This window comes from Amblyomma maculatum, unplaced genomic scaffold (genome assembly GCF_055883805.1).
Source record: "Amblyomma maculatum isolate TAMU_Amacu unplaced genomic scaffold, ASM5588380v1 scaffold_161, whole genome shotgun sequence".
Lineage (NCBI taxonomy): Eukaryota > Metazoa > Arthropoda > Arachnida > Ixodida > Ixodidae > Amblyomma > Amblyomma maculatum.
Window position 1 is genome coordinate 1 of NW_028146885.1, and position 18,333 is coordinate 18,333.

The 18,333-nt window shown below is 48.6% G+C and overlaps 56 non-coding genes across 56 annotated transcripts; all 56 read right to left on the reverse strand.

The window, feature by feature from the left end:
* Window positions 1-149: 149 nt before the first annotated feature.
* TRNAS-GGA (transfer RNA serine (anticodon GGA)) lies at window positions 150-223 on the reverse strand. Its single transcript has one exon. It is a non-coding gene; the product is annotated as a tRNA-Ser (tRNA).
* A 212-nt stretch (window positions 224-435) lies between these two features.
* TRNAS-GGA (transfer RNA serine (anticodon GGA)) lies at window positions 436-509 on the reverse strand. Its single transcript has one exon. It is a non-coding gene; the product is annotated as a tRNA-Ser (tRNA).
* A 212-nt stretch (window positions 510-721) lies between these two features.
* TRNAS-GGA (transfer RNA serine (anticodon GGA)) lies at window positions 722-795 on the reverse strand. Its single transcript has one exon. It is a non-coding gene; the product is annotated as a tRNA-Ser (tRNA).
* A 212-nt stretch (window positions 796-1,007) lies between these two features.
* TRNAS-GGA (transfer RNA serine (anticodon GGA)) lies at window positions 1,008-1,081 on the reverse strand. Its single transcript has one exon. It is a non-coding gene; the product is annotated as a tRNA-Ser (tRNA).
* Window positions 1,082-1,293: 212 nt separating this feature from the next.
* TRNAS-GGA (transfer RNA serine (anticodon GGA)) lies at window positions 1,294-1,367 on the reverse strand. Its single transcript has one exon. It is a non-coding gene; the product is annotated as a tRNA-Ser (tRNA).
* A 212-nt stretch (window positions 1,368-1,579) lies between these two features.
* Window positions 1,580-1,653, reverse strand: TRNAS-GGA (transfer RNA serine (anticodon GGA)). Its single transcript has one exon. It is a non-coding gene; the product is annotated as a tRNA-Ser (tRNA).
* A 212-nt stretch (window positions 1,654-1,865) lies between these two features.
* On the reverse strand, window positions 1,866-1,939 carry TRNAS-GGA (transfer RNA serine (anticodon GGA)). The gene has a single exon. It is a non-coding gene; the product is annotated as a tRNA-Ser (tRNA).
* A 212-nt stretch (window positions 1,940-2,151) lies between these two features.
* TRNAS-GGA (transfer RNA serine (anticodon GGA)) lies at window positions 2,152-2,225 on the reverse strand. Its single transcript has one exon. It is a non-coding gene; the product is annotated as a tRNA-Ser (tRNA).
* A 212-nt stretch (window positions 2,226-2,437) lies between these two features.
* On the reverse strand, window positions 2,438-2,511 carry TRNAS-GGA (transfer RNA serine (anticodon GGA)). Its single transcript has one exon. It is a non-coding gene; the product is annotated as a tRNA-Ser (tRNA).
* A 212-nt stretch (window positions 2,512-2,723) lies between these two features.
* TRNAS-GGA (transfer RNA serine (anticodon GGA)) lies at window positions 2,724-2,797 on the reverse strand. Its single transcript has one exon. It is a non-coding gene; the product is annotated as a tRNA-Ser (tRNA).
* A 212-nt stretch (window positions 2,798-3,009) lies between these two features.
* Window positions 3,010-3,083, reverse strand: TRNAS-GGA (transfer RNA serine (anticodon GGA)). Its single transcript has one exon. It is a non-coding gene; the product is annotated as a tRNA-Ser (tRNA).
* A 212-nt stretch (window positions 3,084-3,295) lies between these two features.
* Window positions 3,296-3,369, reverse strand: TRNAS-GGA (transfer RNA serine (anticodon GGA)). The gene has a single exon. It is a non-coding gene; the product is annotated as a tRNA-Ser (tRNA).
* Window positions 3,370-3,581: 212 nt separating this feature from the next.
* On the reverse strand, window positions 3,582-3,655 carry TRNAS-GGA (transfer RNA serine (anticodon GGA)). The gene has a single exon. It is a non-coding gene; the product is annotated as a tRNA-Ser (tRNA).
* Window positions 3,656-3,867: 212 nt separating this feature from the next.
* TRNAS-GGA (transfer RNA serine (anticodon GGA)) lies at window positions 3,868-3,941 on the reverse strand. The gene has a single exon. It is a non-coding gene; the product is annotated as a tRNA-Ser (tRNA).
* A 212-nt stretch (window positions 3,942-4,153) lies between these two features.
* TRNAS-GGA (transfer RNA serine (anticodon GGA)) lies at window positions 4,154-4,227 on the reverse strand. The gene has a single exon. It is a non-coding gene; the product is annotated as a tRNA-Ser (tRNA).
* Window positions 4,228-4,439: 212 nt separating this feature from the next.
* Window positions 4,440-4,513, reverse strand: TRNAS-GGA (transfer RNA serine (anticodon GGA)). The gene has a single exon. It is a non-coding gene; the product is annotated as a tRNA-Ser (tRNA).
* Window positions 4,514-4,725: 212 nt separating this feature from the next.
* On the reverse strand, window positions 4,726-4,799 carry TRNAS-GGA (transfer RNA serine (anticodon GGA)). Its single transcript has one exon. It is a non-coding gene; the product is annotated as a tRNA-Ser (tRNA).
* A 212-nt stretch (window positions 4,800-5,011) lies between these two features.
* TRNAS-GGA (transfer RNA serine (anticodon GGA)) lies at window positions 5,012-5,085 on the reverse strand. Its single transcript has one exon. It is a non-coding gene; the product is annotated as a tRNA-Ser (tRNA).
* A 212-nt stretch (window positions 5,086-5,297) lies between these two features.
* On the reverse strand, window positions 5,298-5,371 carry TRNAS-GGA (transfer RNA serine (anticodon GGA)). Its single transcript has one exon. It is a non-coding gene; the product is annotated as a tRNA-Ser (tRNA).
* A 212-nt stretch (window positions 5,372-5,583) lies between these two features.
* On the reverse strand, window positions 5,584-5,657 carry TRNAS-GGA (transfer RNA serine (anticodon GGA)). Its single transcript has one exon. It is a non-coding gene; the product is annotated as a tRNA-Ser (tRNA).
* A 212-nt stretch (window positions 5,658-5,869) lies between these two features.
* TRNAS-GGA (transfer RNA serine (anticodon GGA)) lies at window positions 5,870-5,943 on the reverse strand. Its single transcript has one exon. It is a non-coding gene; the product is annotated as a tRNA-Ser (tRNA).
* Window positions 5,944-6,155: 212 nt separating this feature from the next.
* On the reverse strand, window positions 6,156-6,229 carry TRNAS-GGA (transfer RNA serine (anticodon GGA)). Its single transcript has one exon. It is a non-coding gene; the product is annotated as a tRNA-Ser (tRNA).
* A 212-nt stretch (window positions 6,230-6,441) lies between these two features.
* Window positions 6,442-6,515, reverse strand: TRNAS-GGA (transfer RNA serine (anticodon GGA)). The gene has a single exon. It is a non-coding gene; the product is annotated as a tRNA-Ser (tRNA).
* Window positions 6,516-6,727: 212 nt separating this feature from the next.
* Window positions 6,728-6,801, reverse strand: TRNAS-GGA (transfer RNA serine (anticodon GGA)). Its single transcript has one exon. It is a non-coding gene; the product is annotated as a tRNA-Ser (tRNA).
* A 212-nt stretch (window positions 6,802-7,013) lies between these two features.
* TRNAS-GGA (transfer RNA serine (anticodon GGA)) lies at window positions 7,014-7,087 on the reverse strand. Its single transcript has one exon. It is a non-coding gene; the product is annotated as a tRNA-Ser (tRNA).
* Window positions 7,088-7,299: 212 nt separating this feature from the next.
* Window positions 7,300-7,373, reverse strand: TRNAS-GGA (transfer RNA serine (anticodon GGA)). The gene has a single exon. It is a non-coding gene; the product is annotated as a tRNA-Ser (tRNA).
* Window positions 7,374-7,585: 212 nt separating this feature from the next.
* On the reverse strand, window positions 7,586-7,659 carry TRNAS-GGA (transfer RNA serine (anticodon GGA)). The gene has a single exon. It is a non-coding gene; the product is annotated as a tRNA-Ser (tRNA).
* A 212-nt stretch (window positions 7,660-7,871) lies between these two features.
* Window positions 7,872-7,945, reverse strand: TRNAS-GGA (transfer RNA serine (anticodon GGA)). Its single transcript has one exon. It is a non-coding gene; the product is annotated as a tRNA-Ser (tRNA).
* A 212-nt stretch (window positions 7,946-8,157) lies between these two features.
* TRNAS-GGA (transfer RNA serine (anticodon GGA)) lies at window positions 8,158-8,231 on the reverse strand. The gene has a single exon. It is a non-coding gene; the product is annotated as a tRNA-Ser (tRNA).
* A 212-nt stretch (window positions 8,232-8,443) lies between these two features.
* TRNAS-GGA (transfer RNA serine (anticodon GGA)) lies at window positions 8,444-8,517 on the reverse strand. The gene has a single exon. It is a non-coding gene; the product is annotated as a tRNA-Ser (tRNA).
* Window positions 8,518-8,729: 212 nt separating this feature from the next.
* Window positions 8,730-8,803, reverse strand: TRNAS-GGA (transfer RNA serine (anticodon GGA)). The gene has a single exon. It is a non-coding gene; the product is annotated as a tRNA-Ser (tRNA).
* A 212-nt stretch (window positions 8,804-9,015) lies between these two features.
* TRNAS-GGA (transfer RNA serine (anticodon GGA)) lies at window positions 9,016-9,089 on the reverse strand. Its single transcript has one exon. It is a non-coding gene; the product is annotated as a tRNA-Ser (tRNA).
* Window positions 9,090-9,301: 212 nt separating this feature from the next.
* Window positions 9,302-9,375, reverse strand: TRNAS-GGA (transfer RNA serine (anticodon GGA)). Its single transcript has one exon. It is a non-coding gene; the product is annotated as a tRNA-Ser (tRNA).
* Window positions 9,376-9,587: 212 nt separating this feature from the next.
* On the reverse strand, window positions 9,588-9,661 carry TRNAS-GGA (transfer RNA serine (anticodon GGA)). The gene has a single exon. It is a non-coding gene; the product is annotated as a tRNA-Ser (tRNA).
* A 212-nt stretch (window positions 9,662-9,873) lies between these two features.
* TRNAS-GGA (transfer RNA serine (anticodon GGA)) lies at window positions 9,874-9,947 on the reverse strand. The gene has a single exon. It is a non-coding gene; the product is annotated as a tRNA-Ser (tRNA).
* A 212-nt stretch (window positions 9,948-10,159) lies between these two features.
* TRNAS-GGA (transfer RNA serine (anticodon GGA)) lies at window positions 10,160-10,233 on the reverse strand. The gene has a single exon. It is a non-coding gene; the product is annotated as a tRNA-Ser (tRNA).
* A 212-nt stretch (window positions 10,234-10,445) lies between these two features.
* On the reverse strand, window positions 10,446-10,519 carry TRNAS-GGA (transfer RNA serine (anticodon GGA)). Its single transcript has one exon. It is a non-coding gene; the product is annotated as a tRNA-Ser (tRNA).
* A 212-nt stretch (window positions 10,520-10,731) lies between these two features.
* On the reverse strand, window positions 10,732-10,805 carry TRNAS-GGA (transfer RNA serine (anticodon GGA)). Its single transcript has one exon. It is a non-coding gene; the product is annotated as a tRNA-Ser (tRNA).
* Window positions 10,806-11,017: 212 nt separating this feature from the next.
* Window positions 11,018-11,091, reverse strand: TRNAP-CGG (transfer RNA proline (anticodon CGG)). The gene has a single exon. It is a non-coding gene; the product is annotated as a tRNA-Pro (tRNA).
* Window positions 11,092-11,303: 212 nt separating this feature from the next.
* On the reverse strand, window positions 11,304-11,377 carry TRNAS-GGA (transfer RNA serine (anticodon GGA)). Its single transcript has one exon. It is a non-coding gene; the product is annotated as a tRNA-Ser (tRNA).
* Window positions 11,378-11,589: 212 nt separating this feature from the next.
* Window positions 11,590-11,663, reverse strand: TRNAS-GGA (transfer RNA serine (anticodon GGA)). The gene has a single exon. It is a non-coding gene; the product is annotated as a tRNA-Ser (tRNA).
* A 212-nt stretch (window positions 11,664-11,875) lies between these two features.
* On the reverse strand, window positions 11,876-11,949 carry TRNAS-GGA (transfer RNA serine (anticodon GGA)). Its single transcript has one exon. It is a non-coding gene; the product is annotated as a tRNA-Ser (tRNA).
* A 212-nt stretch (window positions 11,950-12,161) lies between these two features.
* TRNAS-GGA (transfer RNA serine (anticodon GGA)) lies at window positions 12,162-12,235 on the reverse strand. Its single transcript has one exon. It is a non-coding gene; the product is annotated as a tRNA-Ser (tRNA).
* Window positions 12,236-12,447: 212 nt separating this feature from the next.
* Window positions 12,448-12,521, reverse strand: TRNAS-GGA (transfer RNA serine (anticodon GGA)). The gene has a single exon. It is a non-coding gene; the product is annotated as a tRNA-Ser (tRNA).
* Window positions 12,522-12,733: 212 nt separating this feature from the next.
* On the reverse strand, window positions 12,734-12,807 carry TRNAS-GGA (transfer RNA serine (anticodon GGA)). Its single transcript has one exon. It is a non-coding gene; the product is annotated as a tRNA-Ser (tRNA).
* Window positions 12,808-13,019: 212 nt separating this feature from the next.
* On the reverse strand, window positions 13,020-13,093 carry TRNAS-GGA (transfer RNA serine (anticodon GGA)). The gene has a single exon. It is a non-coding gene; the product is annotated as a tRNA-Ser (tRNA).
* A 212-nt stretch (window positions 13,094-13,305) lies between these two features.
* On the reverse strand, window positions 13,306-13,379 carry TRNAS-GGA (transfer RNA serine (anticodon GGA)). Its single transcript has one exon. It is a non-coding gene; the product is annotated as a tRNA-Ser (tRNA).
* Window positions 13,380-13,591: 212 nt separating this feature from the next.
* Window positions 13,592-13,665, reverse strand: TRNAS-GGA (transfer RNA serine (anticodon GGA)). Its single transcript has one exon. It is a non-coding gene; the product is annotated as a tRNA-Ser (tRNA).
* A 212-nt stretch (window positions 13,666-13,877) lies between these two features.
* TRNAS-GGA (transfer RNA serine (anticodon GGA)) lies at window positions 13,878-13,951 on the reverse strand. The gene has a single exon. It is a non-coding gene; the product is annotated as a tRNA-Ser (tRNA).
* A 212-nt stretch (window positions 13,952-14,163) lies between these two features.
* Window positions 14,164-14,237, reverse strand: TRNAS-GGA (transfer RNA serine (anticodon GGA)). The gene has a single exon. It is a non-coding gene; the product is annotated as a tRNA-Ser (tRNA).
* Window positions 14,238-14,449: 212 nt separating this feature from the next.
* TRNAS-GGA (transfer RNA serine (anticodon GGA)) lies at window positions 14,450-14,523 on the reverse strand. Its single transcript has one exon. It is a non-coding gene; the product is annotated as a tRNA-Ser (tRNA).
* A 212-nt stretch (window positions 14,524-14,735) lies between these two features.
* On the reverse strand, window positions 14,736-14,809 carry TRNAS-GGA (transfer RNA serine (anticodon GGA)). The gene has a single exon. It is a non-coding gene; the product is annotated as a tRNA-Ser (tRNA).
* Window positions 14,810-16,163: 1,354 nt separating this feature from the next.
* TRNAS-GGA (transfer RNA serine (anticodon GGA)) lies at window positions 16,164-16,237 on the reverse strand. Its single transcript has one exon. It is a non-coding gene; the product is annotated as a tRNA-Ser (tRNA).
* A 1,070-nt stretch (window positions 16,238-17,307) lies between these two features.
* Window positions 17,308-17,381, reverse strand: TRNAS-GGA (transfer RNA serine (anticodon GGA)). The gene has a single exon. It is a non-coding gene; the product is annotated as a tRNA-Ser (tRNA).
* A 212-nt stretch (window positions 17,382-17,593) lies between these two features.
* Window positions 17,594-17,667, reverse strand: TRNAS-GGA (transfer RNA serine (anticodon GGA)). The gene has a single exon. It is a non-coding gene; the product is annotated as a tRNA-Ser (tRNA).
* Window positions 17,668-17,878: 211 nt separating this feature from the next.
* TRNAS-GGA (transfer RNA serine (anticodon GGA)) lies at window positions 17,879-17,952 on the reverse strand. The gene has a single exon. It is a non-coding gene; the product is annotated as a tRNA-Ser (tRNA).
* Window positions 17,953-18,333: the final 381 nt, after the last annotated feature.

Consider the following 18,333-nt stretch of genomic DNA (forward strand, 5'->3'; position numbering starts at 1 on the left):
ATGGTCAAATATTTTAGGGGAATCCCCCAAGGTGGAGTAGATTTGTAATAAGGGAGTAATTACTCATTGCATCCACCCAAGCGCAGCCATACGGCTACAAAGGAAAGCTATACAGCTTTCTCAGAAACTTCGTAGTTAAAGAAAAATTCGTCCTGATCCGGGAATCGAACCCGGCACCACCGCCTTTCCGGGGCAGTCGCTCTACCGACTGAGCTAACCAGGACGGTCAGCAGATCAGATGGTAGGGCGAGAGCGAATTGATCTATAACTCGAAGTGGGAATGGTGTTGGTCAAATATTTTAGGGGAATCCCCCAAGGTGGAGTAGATTTGTAATAAGGGAGTAATTACTCATTGCATCCACCCAAGCGCAGCCATACGGCTACAAAGGAAAGCTATACAGCTTTCTCAGAAACTTCGTAGTTAAAGAAAAATTCGTCCTGATCCGGGAATCGAACCCGGCACCACCGCCTTTCCGGGGCAGTCGCTCTACCGACTGAGCTAACCAGGACGGTCAGCAGATCAGATGGTAGGGCGAGAGCGAATTGATCTATAACTCGAAGTGGGAATGGTGTTGGTCAAATATTTTAGGGGAATCCCCCAAGGTGGAGTAGATTTGTAATAAGGGAGTAATTACTCATTGCATCCACCCAAGCGCAGCCATACGGCTACAAAGGAAAGCTATACAGCTTTCTCAGAAACTTCGTAGTTAAAGAAAAATTCGTCCTGATCCGGGAATCGAACCCGGCACCACCGCCTTTCCGGGGCAGTCGCTCTACCGACTGAGCTAACCAGGACGGTCAGCAGATCAGATGGTAGGGCGAGAGCGAATTGATCTATAACTCGAAGTGGGAATGGTGTTGGTCAAATATTTTAGGGGAATCCCCCAAGGTGGAGTAGATTTGTAATAAGGGAGTAATTACTCATTGCATCCACCCAAGCGCAGCCATACGGCTACAAAGGAAAGCTATACAGCTTTCTCAGAAACTTCGTAGTTAAAGAAAAATTCGTCCTGATCCGGGAATCGAACCCGGCACCACCGCCTTTCCGGGGCAGTCGCTCTACCGACTGAGCTAACCAGGACGGTCAGCAGATCAGATGGTAGGGCGAGAGCGAATTGATCTATAACTCGAAGTGGGAATGGTGTTGGTCAAATATTTTAGGGGAATCCCCCAAGGTGGAGTAGATTTGTAATAAGGGAGTAATTACTCATTGCATCCACCCAAGCGCAGCCATACGGCTACAAAGGAAAGCTATACAGCTTTCTCAGAAACTTCGTAGTTAAAGAAAAATTCGTCCTGATCCGGGAATCGAACCCGGCACCACCGCCTTTCCGGGGCAGTCGCTCTACCGACTGAGCTAACCAGGACGGTCAGCAGATCAGATGGTAGGGCGAGAGCGAATTGATCTATAACTCGAAGTGGGAATGGTGTTGGTCAAATATTTTAGGGGAATCCCCCAAGGTGGAGTAGATTTGTAATAAGGGAGTAATTACTCATTGCATCCACCCAAGCGCAGCCATACGGCTACAAAGGAAAGCTATACAGCTTTCTCAGAAACTTCGTAGTTAAAGAAAAATTCGTCCTGATCCGGGAATCGAACCCGGCACCACCGCCTTTCCGGGGCAGTCGCTCTACCGACTGAGCTAACCAGGACGGTCAGCAGATCAGATGGTAGGGCGAGAGCGAATTGATCTATAACTCGAAGTGGGAATGGTGTTGGTCAAATATTTTAGGGGAATCCCCCAAGGTGGAGTAGATTTGTAATAAGGGAGTAATTACTCATTGCATCCACCCAAGCGCAGCCATACGGCTACAAAGGAAAGCTATACAGCTTTCTCAGAAACTTCGTAGTTAAAGAAAAATTCGTCCTGATCCGGGAATCGAACCCGGCACCACCGCCTTTCCGGGGCAGTCGCTCTACCGACTGAGCTAACCAGGACGGTCAGCAGATCAGATGGTAGGGCGAGAGCGAATTGATCTATAACTCGAAGTGGGAATGGTGTTGGTCAAATATTTTAGGGGAATCCCCCAAGGTGGAGTAGATTTGTAATAAGGGAGTAATTACTCATTGCATCCACCCAAGCGCAGCCATACGGCTACAAAGGAAAGCTATACAGCTTTCTCAGAAACTTCGTAGTTAAAGAAAAATTCGTCCTGATCCGGGAATCGAACCCGGCACCACCGCCTTTCCGGGGCAGTCGCTCTACCGACTGAGCTAACCAGGACGGTCAGCAGATCAGATGGTAGGGCGAGAGCGAATTGATCTATAACTCGAAGTGGGAATGGTGTTGGTCAAATATTTTAGGGGAATCCCCCAAGGTGGAGTAGATTTGTAATAAGGGAGTAATTACTCATTGCATCCACCCAAGCGCAGCCATACGGCTACAAAGGAAAGCTATACAGCTTTCTCAGAAACTTCGTAGTTAAAGAAAAATTCGTCCTGATCCGGGAATCGAACCCGGCACCACCGCCTTTCCGGGGCAGTCGCTCTACCGACTGAGCTAACCAGGACGGTCAGCAGATCAGATGGTAGGGCGAGAGCGAATTGATCTATAACTCGAAGTGGGAATGGTGTTGGTCAAATATTTTAGGGGAATCCCCCAAGGTGGAGTAGATTTGTAATAAGGGAGTAATTACTCATTGCATCCACCCAAGCGCAGCCATACGGCTACAAAGGAAAGCTATACAGCTTTCTCAGAAACTTCGTAGTTAAAGAAAAATTCGTCCTGATCCGGGAATCGAACCCGGCACCACCGCCTTTCCGGGGCAGTCGCTCTACCGACTGAGCTAACCAGGACGGTCAGCAGATCAGATGGTAGGGCGAGAGCGAATTGATCTATAACTCGAAGTGGGAATGGTGTTGGTCAAATATTTTAGGGGAATCCCCCAAGGTGGAGTAGATTTGTAATAAGGGAGTAATTACTCATTGCATCCACCCAAGCGCAGCCATACGGCTACAAAGGAAAGCTATACAGCTTTCTCAGAAACTTCGTAGTTAAAGAAAAATTCGTCCTGATCCGGGAATCGAACCCGGCACCACCGCCTTTCCGGGGCAGTCGCTCTACCGACTGAGCTAACCAGGACGGTCAGCAGATCAGATGGTAGGGCGAGAGCGAATTGATCTATAACTCGAAGTGGGAATGGTGTTGGTCAAATATTTTAGGGGAATCCCCCAAGGTGGAGTAGATTTGTAATAAGGGAGTAATTACTCATTGCATCCACCCAAGCGCAGCCATACGGCTACAAAGGAAAGCTATACAGCTTTCTCAGAAACTTCGTAGTTAAAGAAAAATTCGTCCTGATCCGGGAATCGAACCCGGCACCACCGCCTTTCCGGGGCAGTCGCTCTACCGACTGAGCTAACCAGGACGGTCAGCAGATCAGATGGTAGGGCGAGAGCGAATTGATCTATAACTCGAAGTGGGAATGGTGATGGTCAAATATTTTAGGGGAATCCCCCAAGGTGGAGTAGATTTGTAATAAGGGAGTAATTACTCATTGCATCCACCCAAGCGCAGCCATACGGCTACAAAGGAAAGCTATACAGCTTTCTCAGAAACTTCGTAGTTAAAGAAAAATTCGTCCTGATCCGGGAATCGAACCCGGCACCACCGCCTTTCCGGGGCAGTCGCTCTACCGACTGAGCTAACCAGGACGGTCAGCAGATCAGATGGTAGGGCGAGAGCGAATTGATCTATAACTCGAAGTGGGAATGGTGTTGGTCAAATATTTTAGGGGAATCCCCCAAGGTGGAGTAGATTTGTAATAAGGGAGTAATTACTCATTGCATCCACCCAAGCGCAGCCATACGGCTACAAAGGAAAGCTATACAGCTTTCTCAGAAACTTCGTAGTTAAAGAAAAATTCGTCCTGATCCGGGAATCGAACCCGGCACCACCGCCTTTCCGGGGCAGTCGCTCTACCGACTGAGCTAACCAGGACGGTCAGCAGATCAGATGGTAGGGCGAGAGCGAATTGATCTATAACTCGAAGTGGGAATGGTGTTGGTCAAATATTTTAGGGGAATCCCCCAAGGTGGAGTAGATTTGTAATAAGGGAGTAATTACTCATTGCATCCACCCAAGCGCAGCCATACGGCTACAAAGGAAAGCTATACAGCTTTCTCAGAAACTTCGTAGTTAAAGAAAAATTCGTCCTGATCCGGGAATCGAACCCGGCACCACCGCCTTTCCGGGGCAGTCGCTCTACCGACTGAGCTAACCAGGACGGTCAGCAGATCAGATGGTAGGGCGAGAGCGAATTGATCTATAACTCGAAGTGGGAATGGTGTTGGTCAAATATTTTAGGGGAATCCCCCAAGGTGGAGTAGATTTGTAATAAGGGAGTAATTACTCATTGCATCCACCCAAGCGCAGCCATACGGCTACAAAGGAAAGCTATACAGCTTTCTCAGAAACTTCGTAGTTAAAGAAAAATTCGTCCTGATCCGGGAATCGAACCCGGCACCACCGCCTTTCCGGGGCAGTCGCTCTACCGACTGAGCTAACCAGGACGGTCAGCAGATCAGATGGTAGGGCGAGAGCGAATTGATCTATAACTCGAAGTGGGAATGGTGTTGGTCAAATATTTTAGGGGAATCCCCCAAGGTGGAGTAGATTTGTAATAAGGGAGTAATTACTCATTGCATCCACCCAAGCGCAGCCATACGGCTACAAAGGAAAGCTATACAGCTTTCTCAGAAACTTCGTAGTTAAAGAAAAATTCGTCCTGATCCGGGAATCGAACCCGGCACCACCGCCTTTCCGGGGCAGTCGCTCTACCGACTGAGCTAACCAGGACGGTCAGCAGATCAGATGGTAGGGCGAGAGCGAATTGATCTATAACTCGAAGTGGGAATGGTGTTGGTCAAATATTTTAGGGGAATCCCCCAAGGTGGAGTAGATTTGTAATAAGGGAGTAATTACTCATTGCATCCACCCAAGCGCAGCCATACGGCTACAAAGGAAAGCTATACAGCTTTCTCAGAAACTTCGTAGTTAAAGAAAAATTCGTCCTGATCCGGGAATCGAACCCGGCACCACCGCCTTTCCGGGGCAGTCGCTCTACCGACTGAGCTAACCAGGACGGTCAGCAGATCAGATGGTAGGGCGAGAGCGAATTGATCTATAACTCGAAGTGGGAATGGTGTTGGTCAAATATTTTAGGGGAATCCCCCAAGGTGGAGTAGATTTGTAATAAGGGAGTAATTACTCATTGCATCCACCCAAGCGCAGCCATACGGCTACAAAGGAAAGCTATACAGCTTTCTCAGAAACTTCGTAGTTAAAGAAAAATTCGTCCTGATCCGGGAATCGAACCCGGCACCACCGCCTTTCCGGGGCAGTCGCTCTACCGACTGAGCTAACCAGGACGGTCAGCAGATCAGATGGTAGGGCGAGAGCGAATTGATCTATAACTCGAAGTGGGAATGGTGTTGGTCAAATATTTTAGGGGAATCCCCCAAGGTGGAGTAGATTTGTAATAAGGGAGTAATTACTCATTGCATCCACCCAAGCGCAGCCATACGGCTACAAAGGAAAGCTATACAGCTTTCTCAGAAACTTCGTAGTTAAAGAAAAATTCGTCCTGATCCGGGAATCGAACCCGGCACCACCGCCTTTCCGGGGCAGTCGCTCTACCGACTGAGCTAACCAGGACGGTCAGCAGATCAGATGGTAGGGCGAGAGCGAATTGATCTATAACTCGAAGTGGGAATGGTGTTGGTCAAATATTTTAGGGGAATCCCCCAAGGTGGAGTAGATTTGTAATAAGGGAGTAATTACTCATTGCATCCACCCAAGCGCAGCCATACGGCTACAAAGGAAAGCTATACAGCTTTCTCAGAAACTTCGTAGTTAAAGAAAAATTCGTCCTGATCCGGGAATCGAACCCGGCACCACCGCCTTTCCGGGGCAGTCGCTCTACCGACTGAGCTAACCAGGACGGTCAGCAGATCAGATGGTAGGGCGAGAGCGAATTGATCTATAACTCGAAGTGGGAATGGTGTTGGTCAAATATTTTAGGGGAATCCCCCAAGGTGGAGTAGATTTGTAATAAGGGAGTAATTACTCATTGCATCCACCCAAGCGCAGCCATACGGCTACAAAGGAAAGCTATACAGCTTTCTCAGAAACTTCGTAGTTAAAGAAAAATTCGTCCTGATCCGGGAATCGAACCCGGCACCACCGCCTTTCCGGGGCAGTCGCTCTACCGACTGAGCTAACCAGGACGGTCAGCAGATCAGATGGTAGGGCGAGAGCGAATTGATCTATAACTCGAAGTGGGAATGGTGTTGGTCAAATATTTTAGGGGAATCCCCCAAGGTGGAGTAGATTTGTAATAAGGGAGTAATTACTCATTGCATCCACCCAAGCGCAGCCATACGGCTACAAAGGAAAGCTATACAGCTTTCTCAGAAACTTCGTAGTTAAAGAAAAATTCGTCCTGATCCGGGAATCGAACCCGGCACCACCGCCTTTCCGGGGCAGTCGCTCTACCGACTGAGCTAACCAGGACGGTCAGCAGATCAGATGGTAGGGCGAGAGCGAATTGATCTATAACTCGAAGTGGGAATGGTGTTGGTCAAATATTTTAGGGGAATCCCCCAAGGTGGAGTAGATTTGTAATAAGGGAGTAATTACTCATTGCATCCACCCAAGCGCAGCCATACGGCTACAAAGGAAAGCTATACAGCTTTCTCAGAAACTTCGTAGTTAAAGAAAAATTCGTCCTGATCCGGGAATCGAACCCGGCACCACCGCCTTTCCGGGGCAGTCGCTCTACCGACTGAGCTAACCAGGACGGTCAGCAGATCAGATGGTAGGGCGAGAGCGAATTGATCTATAACTCGAAGTGGGAATGGTGTTGGTCAAATATTTTAGGGGAATCCCCCAAGGTGGAGTAGATTTGTAATAAGGGAGTAATTACTCATTGCATCCACCCAAGCGCAGCCATACGGCTACAAAGGAAAGCTATACAGCTTTCTCAGAAACTTCGTAGTTAAAGAAAAATTCGTCCTGATCCGGGAATCGAACCCGGCACCACCGCCTTTCCGGGGCAGTCGCTCTACCGACTGAGCTAACCAGGACGGTCAGCAGATCAGATGGTAGGGCGAGAGCGAATTGATCTATAACTCGAAGTGGGAATGGTGTTGGTCAAATATTTTAGGGGAATCCCCCAAGGTGGAGTAGATTTGTAATAAGGGAGTAATTACTCATTGCATCCACCCAAGCGCAGCCATACGGCTACAAAGGAAAGCTATACAGCTTTCTCAGAAACTTCGTAGTTAAAGAAAAATTCGTCCTGATCCGGGAATCGAACCCGGCACCACCGCCTTTCCGGGGCAGTCGCTCTACCGACTGAGCTAACCAGGACGGTCAGCAGATCAGATGGTAGGGCGAGAGCGAATTGATCTATAACTCGAAGTGGGAATGGTGTTGGTCAAATATTTTAGGGGAATCCCCCAAGGTGGAGTAGATTTGTAATAAGGGAGTAATTACTCATTGCATCCACCCAAGCGCAGCCATACGGCTACAAAGGAAAGCTATACAGCTTTCTCAGAAACTTCGTAGTTAAAGAAAAATTCGTCCTGATCCGGGAATCGAACCCGGCACCACCGCCTTTCCGGGGCAGTCGCTCTACCGACTGAGCTAACCAGGACGGTCAGCAGATCAGATGGTAGGGCGAGAGCGAATTGATCTATAACTCGAAGTGGGAATGGTGTTGGTCAAATATTTTAGGGGAATCCCCCAAGGTGGAGTAGATTTGTAATAAGGGAGTAATTACTCATTGCATCCACCCAAGCGCAGCCATACGGCTACAAAGGAAAGCTATACAGCTTTCTCAGAAACTTCGTAGTTAAAGAAAAATTCGTCCTGATCCGGGAATCGAACCCGGCACCACCGCCTTTCCGGGGCAGTCGCTCTACCGACTGAGCTAACCAGGACGGTCAGCAGATCAGATGGTAGGGCGAGAGCGAATTGATCTATAACTCGAAGTGGGAATGGTGTTGGTCAAATATTTTAGGGGAATCCCCCAAGGTGGAGTAGATTTGTAATAAGGGAGTAATTACTCATTGCATCCACCCAAGCGCAGCCATACGGCTACAAAGGAAAGCTATACAGCTTTCTCAGAAACTTCGTAGTTAAAGAAAAATTCGTCCTGATCCGGGAATCGAACCCGGCACCACCGCCTTTCCGGGGCAGTCGCTCTACCGACTGAGCTAACCAGGACGGTCAGCAGATCAGATGGTAGGGCGAGAGCGAATTGATCTATAACTCGAAGTGGGAATGGTGTTGGTCAAATATTTTAGGGGAATCCCCCAAGGTGGAGTAGATTTGTAATAAGGGAGTAATTACTCATTGCATCCACCCAAGCGCAGCCATACGGCTACAAAGGAAAGCTATACAGCTTTCTCAGAAACTTCGTAGTTAAAGAAAAATTCGTCCTGATCCGGGAATCGAACCCGGCACCACCGCCTTTCCGGGGCAGTCGCTCTACCGACTGAGCTAACCAGGACGGTCAGCAGATCAGATGGTAGGGCGAGAGCGAATTGATCTATAACTCGAAGTGGGAATGGTGTTGGTCAAATATTTTAGGGGAATCCCCCAAGGTGGAGTAGATTTGTAATAAGGGAGTAATTACTCATTGCATCCACCCAAGCGCAGCCATACGGCTACAAAGGAAAGCTATACAGCTTTCTCAGAAACTTCGTAGTTAAAGAAAAATTCGTCCTGATCCGGGAATCGAACCCGGCACCACCGCCTTTCCGGGGCAGTCGCTCTACCGACTGAGCTAACCAGGACGGTCAGCAGATCAGATGGTAGGGCGAGAGCGAATTGATCTATAACTCGAAGTGGGAATGGTGTTGGTCAAATATTTTAGGGGAATCCCCCAAGGTGGAGTAGATTTGTAATAAGGGAGTAATTACTCATTGCATCCACCCAAGCGCAGCCATACGGCTACAAAGGAAAGCTATACAGCTTTCTCAGAAACTTCGTAGTTAAAGAAAAATTCGTCCTGATCCGGGAATCGAACCCGGCACCACCGCCTTTCCGGGGCAGTCGCTCTACCGACTGAGCTAACCAGGACGGTCAGCAGATCAGATGGTAGGGCGAGAGCGAATTGATCTATAACTCGAAGTGGGAATGGTGTTGGTCAAATATTTTAGGGGAATCCCCCAAGGTGGAGTAGATTTGTATCAAGGGAGTAATTACTCATTGCATCCACCCAAGCGCAGCCATACGGCTACAAAGGAAAGCTATACAGCTTTCTCAGAAACTTCGTAGTTAAAGAAAAATTCGTCCTGATCCGGGAATCGAACCCGGCACCACCGCCTTTCCGGGGCAGTCGCTCTACCGACTGAGCTAACCAGGACGGTCAGCAGATCAGATGGTAGGGCGAGAGCGAATTGATCTATAACTCGAAGTGGGAATGGTGTTGGTCAAATATTTTAGGGGAATCCCCCAAGGTGGAGTAGATTTGTAATAAGGGAGTAATTACTCATTGCATCCACCCAAGCGCAGCCATACGGCTACAAAGGAAAGCTATACAGCTTTCTCAGAAACTTCGTAGTTAAAGAAAAATTCGTCCTGATCCGGGAATCGAACCCGGCACCACCGCCTTTCCGGGGCAGTCGCTCTACCGACTGAGCTAACCAGGACGGTCAGCAGATCAGATGGTAGGGCGAGAGCGAATTGATCTATAACTCGAAGTGGGAATGGTGTTGGTCAAATATTTTAGGGGAATCCCCCAAGGTGGAGTAGATTTGTAATAAGGGAGTAATTACTCATTGCATCCACCCAAGCGCAGCCATACGGCTACAAAGGAAAGCTATACAGCTTTCTCAGAAACTTCGTAGTTAAAGAAAAATTCGTCCTGATCCGGGAATCGAACCCGGCACCACCGCCTTTCCGGGGCAGTCGCTCTACCGACTGAGCTAACCAGGACGGTCAGCAGATCAGATGGTAGGGCGAGAGCGAATTGATCTATAACTCGAAGTGGGAATGGTGTTGGTCAAATATTTTAGGGGAATCCCCCAAGGTGGAGTAGATTTGTAATAAGGGAGTAATTACTCATTGCATCCACCCAAGCGCAGCCATACGGCTACAAAGGAAAGCTATACAGCTTTCTCAGAAACTTCGTAGTTAAAGAAAAATTCGTCCTGATCCGGGAATCGAACCCGGCACCACCGCCTTTCCGGGGCAGTCGCTCTACCGACTGAGCTAACCAGGACGGTCAGCAGATCAGATGGTAGGGCGAGAGCGAATTGATCTATAACTCGAAGTGGGAATGGTGTTGGTCAAATATTTTAGGGGAATCCCCCAAGGTGGAGTAGATTTGTAATAAGGGAGTAATTACTCATTGCATCCACCCAAGCGCAGCCATACGGCTACAAAGGAAAGCTATACAGCTTTCTCAGAAACTTCGTAGTTAAAGAAAAATTCGTCCTGATCCGGGAATCGAACCCGGCACCACCGCCTTTCCGGGGCAGTCGCTCTACCGACTGAGCTAACCAGGACGGTCAGCAGATCAGATGGTAGGGCGAGAGCGAATTGATCTATAACTCGAAGTGGGAATGGTGTTGGTCAAATATTTTAGGGGAATCCCCCAAGGTGGAGTAGATTTGTAATAAGGGAGTAATTACTCATTGCATCCACCCAAGCGCAGCCATACGGCTACAAAGGAAAGCTATACAGCTTTCTCAGAAACTTCGTAGTTAAAGAAAAATTCGTCCTGATCCGGGAATCGAACCCGGCACCACCGCCTTTCCGGGGCAGTCGCTCTACCGACTGAGCTAACCAGGACGGTCAGCAGATCAGATGGTAGGGCGAGAGCGAATTGATCTATAACTCGAAGTGGGAATGGTGTTGGTCAAATATTTTAGGGGAATCCCCCAAGGTGGAGTAGATTTGTAATAAGGGAGTAATTACTCATTGCATCCACCCAAGCGCAGCCATACGGCTACAAAGGAAAGCTATACAGCTTTCTCAGAAACTTCGTAGTTAAAGAAAAATTCGTCCTGATCCGGGAATCGAACCCGGCACCACCGCATTTCCGGGGCAGTCGCTCTACCGACTGAGCTAACCAGGACGGTCAGCAGATCAGATGGTAGGGCGAGAGCGAATTGATCTATAACTCGAAGTGGGAATGGTGTTGGTCAAATATTTTAGGGGAATCCCCCAAGGTGGAGTAGATTTGTAATAAGGGAGTAATTACTCATTGCATCCACCCAAGCGCAGCCATACGGCTACAAAGGAAAGCTATACAGCTTTCTCAGAAACTTCGTAGTTAAAGAAAAATTCGTCCTGATCCGGGAATCGAACCCGGCACCACCGCCTTTCCGGGGCAGTCGCTCTACCGACTGAGCTAACCAGGACGGTCAGCAGATCAGATGGTAGGGCGAGAGCGAATTGATCTATAACTCGAAGTGGGAATGGTGTTGGTCAAATATTTTAGGGGAATCCCCCAAGGTGGAGTAGATTTGTAATAAGGGAGTAATTACTCATTGCATCCACCCAAGCGCAGCCATACGGCTACAAAGGAAAGCTATACAGCTTTCTCAGAAACTTCGTAGTTAAAGAAAAATTCGTCCTGATCCGGGAATCGAACCCGGCACCACCGCCTTTCCGGGGCAGTCGCTCTACCGACTGAGCTAACCAGGACGGTCAGCAGATCAGATGGTAGGGCGAGAGCGAATTGATCTATAACTCGAAGTGGGAATGGTGTTGGTCAAATATTTTAGGGGAATCCCCCAAGGTGGAGTAGATTTGTAATAAGGGAGTAATTACTCATTGCATCCACCCAAGCGCAGCCATACGGCTACAAAGGAAAGCTGTACAGCTTTCTCAGAAACTTCGTAGTTAAAGAAAAATTCGTCCTGATCCGGGAATCGAACCCGGCACCACCGCCTTTCCGGGGCAGTCGCTCTACCGACTGAGCTAACCAGGACGGTCAGCAGATCAGATGGTAGGGCGAGAGCGAATTGATCTATAACTCGAAGTGGGAATGGTGTTGGTCAAATATTTTAGGGGAATCCCCCAAGGTGGAGTAGATTTGTAATAAGGGAGTAATTACTCATTGCATCCACCCAAGCGCAGCCATACGGCTACAAAGGAAAGCTATACAGCTTTCTCAGAAACTTCGTAGTTAAAGAAAAATTCGTCCTGATCCGGGAATCGAACCCGGCACCACCGCCTTTCCGGGGCAGTCGCTCTACCGACTGAGCTAACCAGGACGGTCAGCAGATCAGATGGTAGGGCGAGAGCGAATTGATCTATAACTCGAAGTGGGAATGGTGTTGGTCAAATATTTTAGGGGAATCCCCCAAGGTGGAGTAGATTTGTAATAAGGGAGTAATTACTCATTGCATCCACCCAAGCGCAGCCATACGGCTACAAAGGAAAGCTATACAGCTTTCTCAGAAACTTCGTAGTTAAAGAAAAATTCGTCCTGATCCGGGAATCGAACCCGGCACCACCGCCTTTCCGGGGCAGTCGCTCTACCGACTGAGCTAACCAGGACGGTCAGCAGATCAGATGGTAGGGCGAGAGCGAATTGATCTATAACTCGAAGTGGGAATGGTGTTGGTCAAATATTTTAGGGGAATCCCCCAAGGTGGAGTAGATTTGTAATAAGGGAGTAATTACTCATTGCATCCACCCAAGCGCAGCCATACGGCTACAAAGGAAAGCTATACAGCTTTCTCAGAAACTTCGTAGTTAAAGAAAAATTCGTCCTGATCCGGGAATCGAACCCGGCACCACCGCCTTTCCGGGGCAGTCGCTCTACCGACTGAGCTAACCAGGACGGTCAGCAGATCAGATGGTAGGGCGAGAGCGAATTGATCTATAACTCGAAGTGGGAATGGTGTTGGTCAAATATTTTAGGGGAATCCCCCAAGGTGGAGTAGATTTGTAATAAGGGAGTAATTACTCATTGCATCCACCCAAGCGCAGCCATACGGCTACAAAGGAAAGCTATACAGCTTTCTCAGAAACTTCGTAGTTAAAGAAAAATTCGTCCTGATCCGGGAATCGAACCCGGCACCACCGCCTTTCCGGGGCAGTCGCTCTACCGACTGAGCTAACCAGGACGGTCAGCAGATCAGATGGTAGGGCGAGAGCGAATTGATCTATAACTCGAAGTGGGAATGGTGTTGGTCAAATATTTTAGGGGAATCCCCCAAGGTGGAGTAGATTTGTAATAAGGGAGTAATTACTCATTGCATCCACCCAAGCGCAGCCATACGGCTACAAAGGAAAGCTATACAGCTTTCTCAGAAACTTCGTAGTTAAAGAAAAATTCGTCCTGATCCGGGAATCGAACCCGGCACCACCGCCTTTCCGGGGCAGTCGCTCTACCGACTGAGCTAACCAGGACGGTCAGCAGATCAGATGGTAGGGCGAGAGCGAATTGATCTATAACTCGAAGTGGGAATGGTGTTGGTCAAATATTTTAGGGGAATCCCCCAAGGTGGAGTAGATTTGTAATAAGGGAGTAATTACTCATTGCATCCACCCAAGCGCAGCCATACGGCTACAAAGGAAAGCTATACAGCTTTCTCAGAAACTTCGTAGTTAAAGAAAAATTCGTCCTGATCCGGGAATCGAACCCGGCACCACCGCCTTTCCGGGGCAGTCGCTCTACCGACTGAGCTAACCAGGACGGTCAGCAGATCAGATGGTAGGGCGAGAGCGAATTGATCTATAACTCGAAGTGGGAATGGTGTTGGTCAAATATTTTAGGGGAATCCCCCAAGGTGGAGTAGATTTGTAATAAGGGAGTAATTACTCATTGCATCCACCCAAGCGCAGCCATACGGCTACAAAGGAAAGCTATACAGCTTTCTCAGAAACTTCGTAGTTAAAGAAAAATTCGTCCTGATCCGGGAATCGAACCCGGCACCACCGCCTTTCCGGGGCAGTCGCTCTACCGACTGAGCTAACCAGGACGGTCAGCAGATCAGATGGTAGGGCGAGAGCGAATTGATCTATAACTCGAAGTGGGAATGGTGTTGGTCAAATATTTTAGGGGAATCCCCCAAGGTGGAGTAGATTTGTAATAAGGGAGTAATTACTCATTGCATCCACCCAAGCGCAGCCATACGGCTACAAAGGAAAGCTATACAGCTTTCTCAGAAACTTCGTAGTTAAAGAAAAATTCGTCCTGATCCGGGAATCGAACCCGGCACCACCGCCTTTCCGGGGCAGTCGCTCTACCGACTGAGCTAACCAGGACGGTCAGCAGATCAGATGGTAGGGCGAGAGCGAATTGATCTATAACTCGAAGTGGGAATGGTGTTGGTCAAATATTTTAGGGGAATCCCCCAAGGTGGAGTAGATTTGTAATAAGGGAGTAATTACTCATTGCATCCACCCAAGCGCAGCCATACGGCTACAAAGGAAAGCTATACAGCTTTCTCAGAAACTTCGTAGTTAAAGAAAAATTCGTCCTGATCCGGGAATCGAACCCGGCACCACCGCCTTTCCGGGGCAGTCGCTCTACCGACTGAGCTAACCAGGACGGTCAGCAGATCAGATGGTAGGGCGAGAGCGAATTGATCTATAACTCGAAGTGGGAATGGTGTTGGTCAAATATTTTAGGGGAATCCCCCAAGGTGGAGTAGATTTGTAATAAGGGAGTAATTACTCATTGCATCCACCCAAGCGCAGCCATACGGCTACAAAGGAAAGCTATACAGCTTTCTCAGAAACTTCGTAGTTAAAGAAAAATTCGTCCTGATCCGGGAATCGAACCCGGCACCACCGCCTTTCCGGGGCAGTCGCTCTACCGACTGAGCTAACCAGGACGGTCAGCAGATCAGATGGTAGGGCGAGAGCGAATTGATCTATAACTCGAAGTGGGAATGGTGTTGGTCAAATATTTTAGGGGAATCCCCAAGGTGGAGTAGATTAGTAATAAGGGATTAATTACTCATTGCATCCCACCCCAAGCGCAGCCATACGGGCTACAAAGGAAAGCTATACAGCTTTCTCGAGAAAACTTCGTAGTTAAAGAACAATGCGTCCTGATACCGGGAATCGGAACCCGGCACCACCGCCTTTCCGGGGCAGTCGCTCTACCCGACTGAGCTAACCAGGCGGTCAGCAGATCAGATGGTAGGGCGAGAGCGAATTGATCTATAACTCGAAGTGGGAATGGTGTTGGTCAAATATTTTAGGGGAATCCCCCAAGGTTGGAGTAGATAGTAATTAAGGAGTAATTACTCATTGCATCCACCAAGCGCAGCCCATACGGCTACAAAGGAAAGCTATACAGCTTTCTCAGAAACTTCGTAGTTAGTAAGTAGAATAGTAAATTCGTCCTGATCCGGGAATCGAACCCGGCACCACCGCCTTTCCGGGGCAGTCGCTCTACCGACTGAGCTACCAGGACGGTCAGCAGATCAGATGGTAGGGCGAGAGCGATTGATCTATAACTCGAAGTGGGAATGGTGTTGTCAAATATTTTAGGGGAATCCCCCAAGGTGGAGTAGATTGTAATAAGGGAGTAATTACTCATTGCATCCACCCAAGCGCAGCATACGGCTACAAAGGAAAGCTATACAGCATTCCTCAGAAACTTCGTAGTTAAGAAAAATTCGTCCCTGATCCGGGAATCGAACCCGGCACCACGCCTTTTCCGGGCAGTCCGCTCTACCCGAGCTGAGCGACCAGGACGGTCAGCAGATCAGATGGTAGGGCGAGAGCGAATTGATCTATAACTCGAAGTGGGGAATGGTGATGGTCAAAGATTTTAGGGGGAATCCCCCAAGGTGGAGTAGATTTGTAATAAGGGAGAAATACACTCATTGCAATCCACCCAAGCGCAGCCATACGGCTACAAAGGAAAGCTAACAGCTTTCTCCAGGAAACTTCGAGTTAAAGAAAAATTTCGTCCAGATCCGGGAATCGACCCGGCACCACCGCCTTTCCGGGGCAGGCTAACCAGGACGTCAGCAGATCAGATGGTAGGGCGAGAGCGAATTGATCTATAACTCAAAGTGGGAATGGTGTTGGTCAAATATTTTAGGGGAATCCCCCAAGGTGGAGTAGATTTGTAATAAGGAGTAATTACTCATTGCATCCACCCAAGCGCAGCCATACGGCTACAAAGGAAAGCTATACAGCTTTCTCAGAAACTCGTAGTTAAAGAAAAAATTCGTCCTGATCCGGGAATCGAACCCGGCACCACCGCCTTTCCGGGGCAGTCGCTCTACCGACTGAGCTAACCAGGACGGTCAGCAGATCAGATGGTAGGGCGAGAGCGAATTGATCTATAACTCGAAGTGGGAATGGTGTTGGTCAAATATTTTAGGGGAATCCCCCAAGTGGAGTAGATTTGTAATAAGGGAGTAATTACTCATTGCATCCACCCAAGCGCAGCCATACGGCTACAAAGGAAAGCTATACAGCTTTCTCAGAAACTTCGTAGTTAAAGAAAAAATTCGTCCTGATCCGGGAATCGAATCCGGCACCACCGCCTTTCCGGGGCAGTCGCTCTACCGACTGAGCTAACCAGGACGGTCAGCAGATCAGATGGTAGGGCGACGAGCGAACTTGGATCTATAACTCGAAGTGGGACACAGGTGGTTGGGTCAAATATTTTAGGGGGAATCCAGCCAGGTGGACTAGATTTGCTTAATAAGGGAGTGAATTGAGCGTCATTGCATCCACCCAAGGCGCAGCAATACGGCTACAAAGGAAAGCTATACAGCTTTCTTCAGAGACTTCGTAGTTATAAGAAAAAATTCGTCCTGATCCGGGAATCGAACCCGGCACCACCGCCTTTCCGGGGCAGTCGCTCTACCGATGAGCTAACCAGGACGGTCAGCAGATCAGATGGTAGGGCGAGAGCGATTTGATCTATAACTCGAAGTGGGAATGGTGTTTGGTCAAATATTTTAGGGAATCCCCCAAGGTGGAGTAGATTGTAATAAGGGAGTAATTACTCATTGCATCCACCCAAGCGCGCCATACGGCTACAAAGGAAAGCTATACAGCTTTCCTCAGAAACTTCGTAGTAAAAGAAAAATTCGTCCTGATCCGGGAACGAACCCGCACCACCCTCTTCGGGGCAGTCGCGCTAACCAGGACGGTCAGCAGATCAGATGGTAGGGCGAGAGCGAATTGATCTATAACTCGAAGTGGGAATGGTGTTGGTCAAATATTTTAGGGGAATCCCCCAAGGTGGAGTAGATTTGTAATAAGGGAGTAATTACTCATTGCATCCACCCAAGCGCAGCCATACGGCTACAAAGGAAAGCTATACAGCTTTCTCAGAAACTTCGTAGTTAAAGAAAAATTCGTCCTGATCCGGGAATCGAACCCGGCACCACCGCCTTTCCGGGGCAGTCGCTCTACCGACTGAGCTAACCAGGACGGTCAGCAGATCAGATGGTAGGGCGAGAGCGAATTGATCTATAACTCGAAGTGGGAATGGTGTTGGTCAAATATTTTAGGGGAATCCCCCAAGGTGGAGTAGATTTGTAATAAGGGAGTAATTACTCATTGCATCCACCCAAGCGCAGCCATACGGCTACAAAGGAAAGCTATACAGCTTTCTCAGAAACTTCGTAGTTAAAGAAAAATTCGTCCTGATCCGGGAATCGAACCCGGCACCACCGCCTTTCCGGGGCAGTCGCTCTACCGACTGAGCTAACCAGGACGGTCAGCAGATCAGATGGTAGGGCGAGAGCGAATTGATCTATAACTCGAAGTGGGAATGGTGTTGGTCAAATATTTTAGGGGAATCCCCAAGGTGGAGTAGATTTGTAATAAGGGAGTAATTACTCATTGCATCCACCCAAGCGCAGCCATACGGCTACAAAGGAAAGCTATACAGCTTTCTCAGAAACTTCGTAGTTAAAGAAAAATTCGTCCTGATCCGGGAATCGAACCCGGCACCACCGCCTTTCCGGGGCAGTCGCTCTACCGACTGAGCTAACCAGGACGGTCAGCAGATCAGATGGTAGGGCGAGAGCGAATTGATCTATAACTCGAAGTGGGAATGGTGTTGGTCAAATATTTTAGGGGAATCCCCCAAGGTGGAGTAGATTTGTAATAAGGGAGTAATTACTCATTGCATCCACCCAAGCGCAGCCATACGGCTACAAAGGAAAGCTATACAGCTTTCTCAGAAACTTCGTAGTTAAAGAAAAATTCGTCCTGATCCGGGAAACGAACCCGGCACCACCGCCTTTCCGGGGCAGTCGCTCTACCGACTGAGCTAACCAGGACGGTCAGCAGATCAGATGGTAGGGCGAGAGCGAATTGATCTATAACTCGAAGTGGGAATGGTGTTGGTCAAATATTTTAGGGGAATCCCCCAAGG